This window comes from Notamacropus eugenii, chromosome 5, assembly GCF_028372415.1.
Source record: "Notamacropus eugenii isolate mMacEug1 chromosome 5, mMacEug1.pri_v2, whole genome shotgun sequence".
In the NCBI taxonomy this organism is placed as follows: Eukaryota; Metazoa; Chordata; class Mammalia; order Diprotodontia; family Macropodidae; genus Notamacropus; species Notamacropus eugenii.
The window spans coordinates 180,932,930-180,945,334 of record NC_092876.1 but is presented as its reverse complement, the minus strand read 5'-3'; the positions used below and the strand labels follow the sequence as shown (position 1 = coordinate 180,945,334).

Below are 12,405 nucleotides of genomic sequence, written 5' to 3'. Positions count from 1 at the left end.
CTTAAAGGAGTTGGCATTTGAGCTCTACCTTTATGGGAGTTAAAGTTTCTAAGATGAAGGAAGAGGAGAGGATAGAGAGCATTCCAAGCTGGGGGATAGTCTGTTCAAAATAGAGTGCTGCAGGAAGACAGTGGAGAATATGACTTGTATATCACCATGGTCTGGTCATATAGAAATCTCAGGTTATCTATTGAATCTCTCTTTTTCCATTAAATATATCATAGAATCCTAGAGTAGGAATATACCTCAGAGCTAGACCCAAGCATGAATCCTTTACAACATGCCTGACAAATGACCATCCAATGTTTGCTTAAAAGTATGCAGTGATTGGGAACCCACTCCCTACCAGGGTAAACCATTCTGCTTTACAGACAGTTCTAATTGTGAGGAAGTTCTTCCCTCTTCCTCCACACCCATACTGAATCAAAATCTACAAAATCTACTTTTCTGATCAAATCTGATCCCTCTTCCACAAGACAATCCTTAAAATATCCAGAGATGGCTGTCATGTTTTTCTCCCCACATTTTTTTCTCTAGGTTAAACTTTTCCATGTTCTTCAGTTGATATTGATATGCTACCATTCTGAGTTTCCTCATCATGTGGCTATCCTTCTCTGAATAGGATACAACTGGTCAAAGTTCATTTTAAGAAATGGCACTCAAAACAGATAAAATCTGACCAAAGCAGAGTACACTGGGAATATCACCTCCATTATTCTATAGACCAAGGATGTCAAACATGCCACCAGGGACCAAATTACAGCCTACAACACTCTCAAGTACAGCTGGAACCAAATTAAAATGAAATTTAAAAATTTAAATTTAAAATTAATTTAAAAATTTAGAAAAATAAAAATACAGTAGAACATAGAAAATATTAATATGTGGCTTTCTAAGTTAATATGTGTCCTCGAATTTCTATTTGAGTTTCACAGCTGTAGACTATATTTCTATTAGTGTAACCAACTTATGTTGAATTTGTAGAGCTTTTGTAACAAATGAATTGCTATTCAACCTGTCTAGCCAACCTCCCCATACTTGTTCTGTTGCTTTTTAAATCCAAGTGTAAGACTTTGCATTGATCATTACTAAATTCCATTTTATTAGCTTCAGTTGTCTTTTTCAACCTAAAGAGGATGATGAGGATCTTGATTCTGTCATTCAGAGTATGTACTGTCCCTCCCATTCACACATTTTTAAAATGTGCCAATTTATGCCTTCAAGTCATTGGTAACATTGTTGAACAAAGCACAACCAAACGTAGAGCCTTGTAGTCATTCACTTGAAACTCATTTCCAGATTAAAATGAAGCAACATTCTTAGGATAACCTTAATTAGTACTGATTCAGTTGCTCAACCAATTCCCAACCCATCCTTCTTTTTCCTCCATACCTCTTTCCCATATCCACAAAAATACTGTGATACTTTATGAAGTGACTGACTATAATTCAGGTTAACACTGCTCACAAAAGTTCCTTGATTCACTACTCCAGTAACCTGGCCAAAAAGTTCTTAATCTATATTATGAATTCCTGCTATAGGATCATACATCACATAGAATCTCAGTAAGTAGTTGGTTATGTTAAAGAGACATTTTTAAATGCAACATCATACTAGAAAAGTGGTTTAATGCTGTGCAAGTGTTCTTTCCCTCATTCCTGGAGTAGGGCTCATGTTTATAGTGGATAGAGGTAAAAAGATACATTTCTCTTTGATCAATCAATCAAAAACATTTACTAAATCTTAATCATGTATTTTGTACCATTCTTGCTGGGATTACAAATATAGAAGTTGAGCCGTTTCTTGCCATCAAAAAGCTTACATTGTGTTTGAGGGGAGTTATAGCATTTTTACAGATGAATAAGTAAAAAATACATAATAAAAGTAAATGCAAAGTGGTTTGATTAAGGGAAAGCTGGGATCAAGGAAATGGCATCAAATAAAACATCTTAAAGTAGTTGGCACTTGAAGTAAACTTTCCATGGAGGAAGGGGTTCCAAGAAGCAGGGCTAAGGACAGGGAGCATCCTAAGTATGAGGGTAGGAAGAATCCCCTGAAAAAGAACAGAGGTGGAAGGAAGAGTATTGTGTGTATGGAACGGCAATTAAAGTAGTTTATTGGAACAGAGTGTGTATATGTGGGGCTGAGTGCTAGCATGTAATCATCCTGGAAAATCAGCTAGAATCAGTTTGTGAGTGGTTTTAAATAAGGGATTTGTATTTTATATATGAGGCAATTGGGAGCCACTGAGGTTTCTTGAAGAGGGGAGTGATATATCCAAGCCAGTGCTTTAGGTATATAAATTTGATAGCCTTGTGAAAGATGGATTGGAGAGGAGAGTGACTGGAAGACTATTATTGCCCAAGTGAGAGGTGTGATACGGACCTGTACTGGAATGGTTGTGAGTAGAGAGAAAGAGACAGATGTGAGGAGGTAATGTTGAGAGATTTATTGCAAAGAGAGCCATGAATTTAGAACTGAAAGGGACCTTAATAATCAGCTAGCAAAATTTTATTTTTCTTTTACAGATGAGGAAAGTAAGTGATTGTCCAGAGTCAAATAGGTAATGAGTGGCAAGGCTTGGATTTGAACCAGGTCCCTTGACCCCTAAATCCAGTCTCCTTTCCATTGTACTATGCTATATCCATAATTTGCAGTCTCTTTCCTTCACTCCAGTCCCACACAGCCCAATGGGGGAAACAGGTGCCAAACTCAGATTTGTTTAAGTGTCAGGAGGCTGGATAAATTCTTTAAAGCAGGAGAATATCTCCTCTGAAAGAAACACCAATAGACTTTTCCTAAAGTACTCACAATATAATTCTAGGAATGCATCAGGATGTCTTAGAAGATATGTAATTAGGGATCTACATAAAAGAGCTCTGGGAGATAGAAATTTTAATTTTAAAAGAGCATTCCCTTCATTTATAGGTAAACTGAGGCAGTAATGAAATGTAAAGTAGCTTTTATAATGTTAAATCACATTCTAGGACAGATACTAAGGGAAGACTCAAGACTCCAGCCTTCCATTTCTGCATTTCTTGAAGTAGTAGCGATTGTAATATTGGTAATAGTAGCATCATTAGTACTAATAACATTAGTAATAACCTTACTACTAATACTACCACTTAGTAGTTGTATTACTACTGTTGAGTAGTTTTAGTTGTGTCCAACTCTTAATGACCCCATTTCTTGACAAAGATACTGGAATGGCTTGCCATTTCCTTCTCCAGCTCATTTTACAGATGAAGAAACTGAGGCAAACAGGATTAAATGATTTGATCAGGGTTACACAGCTAGTAAGTGCTGAGGACAGATTTTAACTCAGGTCTTCCTGATTCCAGGCACATTAATTTATCTACTTCTCCATCTAGCTACTACTATTATACTATGTTACTGCTATTATAATTATTAATAGGATTACTACTAAGGGTATAAAATAGTAGTCTTATTACTAATAATAACATTAATATCTAATGTTTTGATATAACACTTCAGAGCTTGCAAAGATCTTTTCTCATAACCACTCTGTGGTGTTTGTTGTTCAGGTATTATCAGTTCCATTTTAGAGATATATAAACAGACTACTAAGTAATGGGACTGGAGTTGAAATCAGGTCTCCTAACTCTGATTGTAGAGTCCTTTATATTATATCACGCATCCCAGGCACTTGGGAAAAGTGAAAAATAAGCATTCGTCCATTTGCTAGTTTACAATCTTCCTCTGCCTACCATCTTTAGACTTTTAGGTCACCTAGCCTAGACACCTAGGAGTTTGTAACTTAATCCTGTCTTATTAGTATCTTACCTCTCTGAAACAAGCAGGACTGGTAATCCTGAAAACAGCAGTGAAATTTATTCTTCTCATCAGCAGGCATTGTTTTGCACCATCATATCTACCACTGGACACTTACACAGATGGAACAAGGATTAGGTTTGTTTCACTCAGCTTCAGAAAATACAGATAGGATGAATGGGAAGAAATTTCAAAAAGGTAGCTATGGTTTACCATCACTTTCAGTTTTTTTTTCCCCTATCACCATTCATACCTAGACCAGCTCCAAATCTTAATTATTACCCCAAAGTTATAACCCTGTCTTGTCTGCCTGCTACTTAAACCAGTTGGAGAAAGTCACATATTCATTCTAAGAGGGTCTATTATAAATAAGTGTATGCTATATCAACTGGGTCCTCACTGCTGCCCAGCAATTCCTTTATATTTCTTTGATTAACTACCATACACTCTACATTGGCTTTCCTGAAAGCTTTTCTTCTTAAGCCTCCTACACTATCCTCTTCTCCTTCCATTCCTGTCAGCAAAAAAATTTCAATACCTCATTTACTGAAAAAATTGATACAATCTATCTTAAGCTCCCTTTTACTTCCTTATACCATATGTTAAAACACTTGCATGTAATTCTCTCTTGTCACCTTCAGGAACTACCCCTTCATGCTCTCTTCTCCTCTCTTCTTTATTCTCTTCACTTTCTCTTGGTATTTTCATCAGTTTTCCTGAATTCAACTATCAATATATGCAATTGACTTACAAATCTTAATATCCAGTAGTCATTGTATTTCCTGAGCTCCAATCCTTCATCACCAATTGCCTTCTAGAAGTTCCAACTAGGTATCTTGACATGTCAAACCAACATAAACAAAATACAACTGATTTTCTTCCCCTCTAAATATGCCCCTCTTTTATATTTTCCTTTTTAACTTAAAAGGTAAAAGCTTCATTCTGTGAATGAATATTTGCAAACTTGAGGTCATTGTCAATGTTTTCTTCTCCTTCATGTCCCACTTCCACACACACACACACACACACACACACACACACACACACACATCTAGTCAGTTGTCAAGTCTTGTCAATTCTATTTCCATAAAATCTTTCAAATCTAGCCCTTTTTACTCCACTCTTAGGACTACCACCATACTTAAGGTCCTCCTAGTCTCTTGAGAAGACTATTGCAATAGGCTTTTCAGTGGTCTCCCTTCTTCTAGTCTTTTCTCTCTTCAGTGCATCCTCTCTACAGCCATCAAAATTCTCTCTCGAAAGAACAGGGTCAACCATGTCACTGCCTTTCTCCAGAAGGTTCAGTGGCTTCCTATTATTTCTAGATAAACAGCAAATTTCTCTACTTATTGTTTTGCAACTTGGCTTCAGTCTACCTTTTCAAACTTCAAATTATTCTGTGATGCATTCTAGGTTCCACATAAACTGATCAAATTGCTGTTTTGTGAATTTTCCATTCCATCTTCCATGACTATCCCTTTGCATTGACCTAGAAAGTTCTCCCTTTCCCCCTCTACATCTTAGAATAGTTCCTTTGAATTCCAGCTTGACTGCCTCCTTCAGTGGATGGCTCATTATTACCATTATAACCATCTCAAGTTATCTTGCATTCATGTAACTGTTCATACATTGGATTCCTCTATAGAATAAAAGAACCTTGAGAGCAAGGACGACTTTTCATTTGGTCCTTTCATCCTAGAATCTTGCAAAGTGACTGGCAGAGTATAATTGCTTAATCAGGACTTGCTGAATTGGATAAGATTGATGTAAGGAAAAATGTCCTAACAAATAGAACTGTTCAAAAGTACAATAGGCTACCTCAGAAGGCAGTATCTTCTCCTCATTGAGTATCTATGAAAAAGAGACTAGATGACCACTTGTTGGGGGATATTGTAGAGTGGATTCTTGGCCAGGTACAGGTTGGAACTGATGGTCTTTTAGGTCCTTTCTAACTCTAAGATTCTTTGATATTAATATGCTAAATTTTTCCCACACCTGAGGTTAAGGGGGTCATTTGGAATCAACATGATCGCTTCCAGGCTCTTCTGCTGCCTAAATGACTTATTAGGTTGTTGCCTAGGAAAGTTTATGTATCTTTCAAAGTACTATCCCTGCCCCCCCCCCCCATCACCAAGAACTTCTTATAGGTGGGAAAAAAATCTAATTCATTAGTATTAACGACCCACTTGAGAAAGGGCTGGGGGTGGAGGTGGATATAGCATGATGCACATGCTACCCATCAATTTCTGTGTGGGGAAAGATAAAAATGATAGATACGGATTAAATATTCACAATGTGCTAAGCACCATAAGAACAATTCATGGGGATGCTATTACTGATGATGATGACGACACAATCCCTGAACTTAATGAATAGTCTTGGACTTCCCGGTGGATGAAAGCAGGTGATTTTTGTTGAGATTTCTAACACTTCCTGTTACAGATATCTTTTTCAGATGTGCCAAAGGAACAGCTTCTTATGCTGTGTGCTATCATCACTGCATTTTGACTGGATATATGTGTGGTGAGGGCTAAGGAAATCTTTGAAAGAGAAAAAAAAAATCCCATAGAATTGAATAGATTGAGAAGATTGGAAATGCATTTCAACTGAGTCCTGGACAAAAGTTCAGAAAACCGCATGATTCCAGCATATATGTATCAATCAAACAGCATGAGATTACCAAATACCCTTGCCATGCTCACATCTGTGGGCCTCATGCACATTCTCTGAGCCTTCAGTTAGAGTTTTCATTTCCTAAAAGGACAAGAAGGGTCCCTTGGGGAATGCTCCAAGTCACCACCATGGGACACAGAGCAGCAACAGAAGAGCATCCTGAAAAGCCACAAGATACCATCAGCTGGCAGCAGTCAGGCAACCCCTCTCCTGCCGCTAAATTCAATGGACTTCCAAATGCAAAAAGACAGTTGGTGCCTTAGGACAAATTTAGCTGTGGCTAGGCTAGATCATGGATGGTTACGAGCATGAAAATTCATTCATATGAGTTTGGAATATAATACCTGACACAGATATATCGCGGCTGCCATGCTCCAATCCCAGATAAGGACACAGCAGTAACAGATGGAGGAACAAGGCACTTATCTTGTTAGTTGATGGATTTATCTTTTTTTCCCCTTCCCTACATATTCCATAGTGTTTAGTGAGTGGTGGTTTTTTCCGTGCAGCATATGGAGAGTGAATTGATTTCTTTTCCCCTCCTTAATTCAATAAGAACCAGAACACAAGATAAATAACTGGTTGTGCTAGAAAAATTTCCAGACAATTGAGAAAATGTCAAGTTGTCTTTACTTTTTTCATCTTCTTTTTTTTAAATGTTTAGGATTTGGGTTCTAGGATATCTTGTTTTACTTCTAGCTAGTCTAGGAATAGGACTTATATTAATGAGACCAATGTTATTAGTTATTGTATGAATTCAGGAAGGGATTTATCCATTGGGCATAGTATTGGAATGTATGACCTCTTCCATCATGTGGGACTTTCAGATTCTGTGATTCTATGAACATATTCAGTGTAACTGGCTAAAAAGAGTTCCATTGGGGATGGATATACAAGCCAAAATTCATGACTCGATAGTACAATGCCATTTTACCTTTGTGTCCATGAAACCTAAAACAGTTCCTTGCCCATAGTAAAGCCCTTAAGAAATGTCTGTTCAATTGAATGGAACTGGTCCTTTCCAAACAGACAGAATGGTATCTTAAGAAAGAATACTGGACATAGAGTTAAGAAACCCAGGTGCAAATCCTAATTTTGTTTCTTACTGACTGTGTCAGTAAGACAAGGCAAGTCATTTCACTTCATCTCTATGCCTCATTTTTCTCATCTGTAAAATGTGGGAATTCTACTAAGTAGTGTAGTAGAAAGGACACTGCATTTGCAGTCAGAGGACCTGGGTTCAGTTCTAGGCTATGCTGCATCCTGTCTGGGTGGCCCTGAACAAGTGACTTAACTTCTATCCCTTTAAGCGTGCTCATCTGTAAAAGTGGTAGAATCATCTCCATCAATGGTGTCAAACAAATAGAAAGGGAGCCACTAAACCACACACAGGCAATCTCTTTAGGCTACATATTAACTTGGAAAACCATAAATCAGCACTAGCTATGTTTTACTATATTTTTTTTCATTTTCTTAAACCTTTCCCAATTACATTTTAATCTGGTTGGAGGAACTCAGACAGATCTGACATCTCTGATGGAGATCCTATGTATAGCTCAAGAGCTTGAAGAGAACCTAGGGTACATTCAGTTTGTCACCCTCATTCTTGTTGTTGTTGCTGAGTTGTTTCAGTCTTACCCAACTCTTAGGGACCTCTAACTGGGATTTTCTTGACAAAGATACTGGCCTGATTTGCCATTCCCTTCTCCAGTTAATTTTACAGATGAGGAAACTGAGGCAAACAGGGTTAAGTGACTTGCCCAAGGTCACACAGCCAGGAAGTGTCTGAGGCCAGATTTGGACTCAGGAGGATGAGTCTTCCTGATCTCAGGTCTAGCACTCTAGCTGCCCCAATTGAGCTCATTTTACACATAGGGAAACCAAAGACCAAGTGGCTCTTAAGTGCCTTGTTGAAGGTCACTCAGGTAATAAGCACCAGAAACAGTGTTTGAACCCAATTCTTCTAATTCCATATCCAGTGCTCTTTCTAATGTCTGAATTTCAAGTTCTTTTAGGTTTGCAAATCTATGATCCTATGGTTTTCAACCCCTTTTATTTCTAAATCCTGTGGCCTAGACAGCATCTTGAAAGTGCCCTGATATTTCTTTGATCCTCAGTAAACCCGACAGAGTACAGTGACATGCTGATTCCTCCATACACTCTAGCTGCATCTATAGTAGCTTTTGCCTAATACTGAGATTTTCTTTAATCTTCAAAGAAGGGCCACTAAGTACAAAATGGTTCTTTAGCTTTACCTAAATTACCTTCAGATTAATACAATAAGATTATTCATTATCAGATTAATGATTAATTAATAAAATAACGGATTAATAATTAAGGTTTCTGAGCTTTGCTCACTGCTAATTTCATCTTTCTACCCATTGACAGAAGCAAATCTTTTTCCTGACAAAATGTAATTCTTCCAACTCTACATCGCATCCAGCTATAGGTGAAGCAGGCTTTGGTCTAATAGATAAAATTTTATTCATTGGGCTGATGGGGGTTGGGTAGAGAAAACAGATATAGAGACTGAGAACTCTCCTAGCAGCACAGGATCTTAGGGATAGACCCAATTTGCTTGGTAGAGATCTTCTTGCCCTACCTGAGCTGCTAGCTACGATTCTCTCCCCCTCACACTATGTTAAGATATTAGGGCTGCCCCTAAAGAAATGAGACAGGAGGCCTGTGTTTTTAACATAGTAGGATCAGTCTTGATGACCTTCTACTTGGTTAAGGATAGACTAAAAATGTCACCAATTTTCAGCTCCCTTCTTTACTCACCAGTCCCAACCCTAATGCTCACCCCCAAGCACTGCGGCTTGAGTGAAATCTGTGAATGATGAGGATGACAGAAGCTGCTGTCTCTGGCCCCACTGGGGAGTGGCTATAAAAGCAAGCAGGCACAGCTGACAAACAGCAAAAGCCAAATATAATCAAAGCCATGGGGATTTCTCCCCATCTCCACAACATTTTGCACTGTGCAGCTGCGAATCAGGCTAATGTGAATTGCCATGCTATATCTCACTGCGGCACAAGGTGGGAGACTGTGGGGCCTTAGGGGACAGCTCAATAGGTGGAGGAGAGATGGACATGGAGGCAGCAACAGGTTCCCTTAGCCTCTGGGGAGACAGGCTATTAGGATGAGGAAGAGCCTCTTAGGGGCAACGGGCTGCAGGATCCTGCTGGGAGACAGTGTTTGGGGATGTTGATTATCCCAGCATGCTGCAGAGGGATGCAGCAGGTTGTCCTAGCCTGCAGGGAGAACTGGGTGTGTATCTGGGAGGAAGAAAGGGTGTGTTGGGAGACCAGAGAAGCTGACATTTAGTAGCAGATACCAGACCTTGGTGAGTCCTGGAGGGCAGTGCACATGCCACTTTAGGGGTCTGTGATAAGACACACGACAGGCATGAGTGGTTAGTAAATCCAATGCAGTCACAATGAATTAGATGTGGCTTTCAGGATGAACTTGCTGTTTTCTTCTTTGTAGAGTTTTGTCCACTGTCATTCTCTGGTCTCCCATGACTTCCATTTCTGACTGTCTCTGTTACCAATAGATAAACAAGTCCTAATAGAAAAAGCAGTGGATTAAGCACCAGGAGTCTGGGAGGCTATTCCTAGCTCTTCTACTAATTAGCTGTGTGGCTCTGGGCAAATATTTTAATCTCTCTGGCCTTCAGTTTTCTTATGCGCAAAATGGGAATAATTTGTATTGTTTGGTTCTTTCAGTTGTGTCTGACTCTTCATGATCCCATTTAGGATTTTCTTGGTAAAGATACTAGAATAGCATGTGATTTCCTTCTCCACATCATTTTACAGATGAGGAAACTGAGACAGAGTTAAGTGACTTGCCCAGGGTTACAAAGCTAGTAAATAATCAGGCTGGATTAGAACTCATGAAGACAAATCTTCCTAATTCCAGGCCTAGTGCTCTGTCCATTGCACTACCTAGTGCCCCAGGGAATTATTTAATCCTAGCTTTTCATCTACCTCAGAGAACTGTGATTAGGATAAATGAGAAAAAGTTATGTGAAAATGCCTTGATAATTAAATGAAGTTATATAAATGCAAGATAGTTTTATTCCAGTACAGACCCTATTGGCCAAGCACATTTCAGTCATCTATTGTTGGGCAAGAAATCACTCCGCAATATGGCAAATTTCTAGAAATGCCATCTTTGGAGTCATTTGCTAACATAATAGATTCCCAGATCTAAGAGGTGCTCAACTAGTGTTCATGAAACCATCACAGATGCAGAGACTTGGCTTTACATTCCATGAGTCCACCATTTGTTTCCCCTTTCTGAGGCACAAAGTTGTCTGGGTTGTCTTGTCTGGGTTGCTCTTTATGTTTTATTAATTAATTTCTTATCATCCTCATCAAATATTTTAAAAAGTAATGAGGATCCAAATTTTTCAGTCTTTAGTCTAATCATGAAACACTCTTTTTCTATATAGTTTTCCAAACTACTTTCAGTTCACAAATTCAACCTCTAGTCAACAAATTCAAGAGGCCCCTTTCCTTCCTGCTAGGGAGTTTTGGATGGAATTTCCATTTCCCACCCAAACTGTCAACTACTGCTGAGAGACATGATATAATAAGCAAATTGAAAAATAGACTTAGAGTCATGAAGATATGGATTCAAATCCTGCCTTTGGCACTTAACTATATAGCCATGGCTAAGTCTCTTAACCTCTCTGAACCTTGATTTTCTCCTTTATAAAGATTTTTTATCATCTATATAATTCCTATAGGACCTACCACCTTGGGTTGTCCCAAAGTTCAAATCAATCAGCCAACCAATAAGCATTTGGCATGCTCTTAATATGTTCTAGGAACCACGGTCATACAAAGAAAAAACAAAGTAAGTGGCTGCCCTCAAGGAGATAGGTGGTACAATGGATAGAGCACTGGGCCTACAGTCAAGAAGACCTGAGATCAAATTCAGCATCAGACACTTGCAAGCTGTGTGATGCTGGGCAAGTCACTTCTCTGTATGCCTCCATTTTCTCATGGGAAAAACAGGGATGATCATAGCACCTACATCTCAGGGTTGTTGGGAGGATCAAATGAGATAATGACTGCTTAGGGCCGTACCTGGCACATGGTAAGAGCTATATAAGGGCTATTATTATGATGATGAGGGAAGATGAGATAATACATGTAAATTTATGTAATATTTAAATCTTGATATAAATGTGTTGTTTGGTGTGTGTATAGGTTTAGACCTAATCTGTGACTTCATATCTACAGGGGAGCTCCTAGGGAGGAAATTCCTTCTATTGATTCAGATTAGTATATGTTTGTTCTGTAATAGAAAGGTTAAAGGATTTGCTTAGGGACACCCAGCTAATATGTGTCAGGACTAGGACTGGCAGCCAGCTTTACAAGCCTATAAGTTTTCAAGGGGCAGCGAGGTGGTTCAGTAGATAGAGTGATGGACTTTATCCTGGAGTCAGTAAGACTCATCTTCCTGAGTTTAAATCTGGCATCAGACACATGAATTGCTTGGCTCTGGGCAAGTTACTTAACCCTGTGTGCCTCAGTCTCCTCATCTGTAAAATGAGCTGGAGAAAGAAACGGCAAACCGAGAGTCGAACATGACTAAAAACAACTCAACAAGAACAAGTTTACAAGGCTATAAACATTAGTTACTTTTCATGTCAAATACTAACTACTTTTTGGCATGCTAAGACACATAGCTCAGGGTCTTTTTCTTGGACTTCTCAGAGATTCTAAAAAATCACTGCCTGTTCTTGGGAGCAGTCAGCCTACCTCAGGACAAAGAAGCCTGTCTGCCCCCTGAGTGGGGCAAGCAGCCTGCAGAGACTCCTGGCTGAGAGCTGCTGCCTTAGGAGGAGGAATTAGCACACACTGGGTTTGTTCAAGGTCCCCATCTTTCTTCTTTCCCCATCTAGCCTGCATCCCACTCACCTTCCTCCC

The 12,405-nt window shown here is 39.0% G+C and overlaps 1 protein-coding gene and 1 long non-coding RNA gene across 3 annotated transcripts in view; one reads left to right on the top strand and one right to left on the bottom strand.

The window, feature by feature from the left end:
• Positions 1–12,405, bottom strand: part of NTM (neurotrimin) — a 1,288,851-nt gene that overhangs the window by 1,200,783 nt on the left and 75,663 nt on the right. The gene's annotated exons all lie outside the window — the stretch shown is intronic.
• LOC140505531 (uncharacterized) overlaps positions 1–12,405 on the top strand; it is a 56,777-nt gene that overhangs the window by 41,002 nt on the left and 3,370 nt on the right. The window lies entirely within an intron of this gene.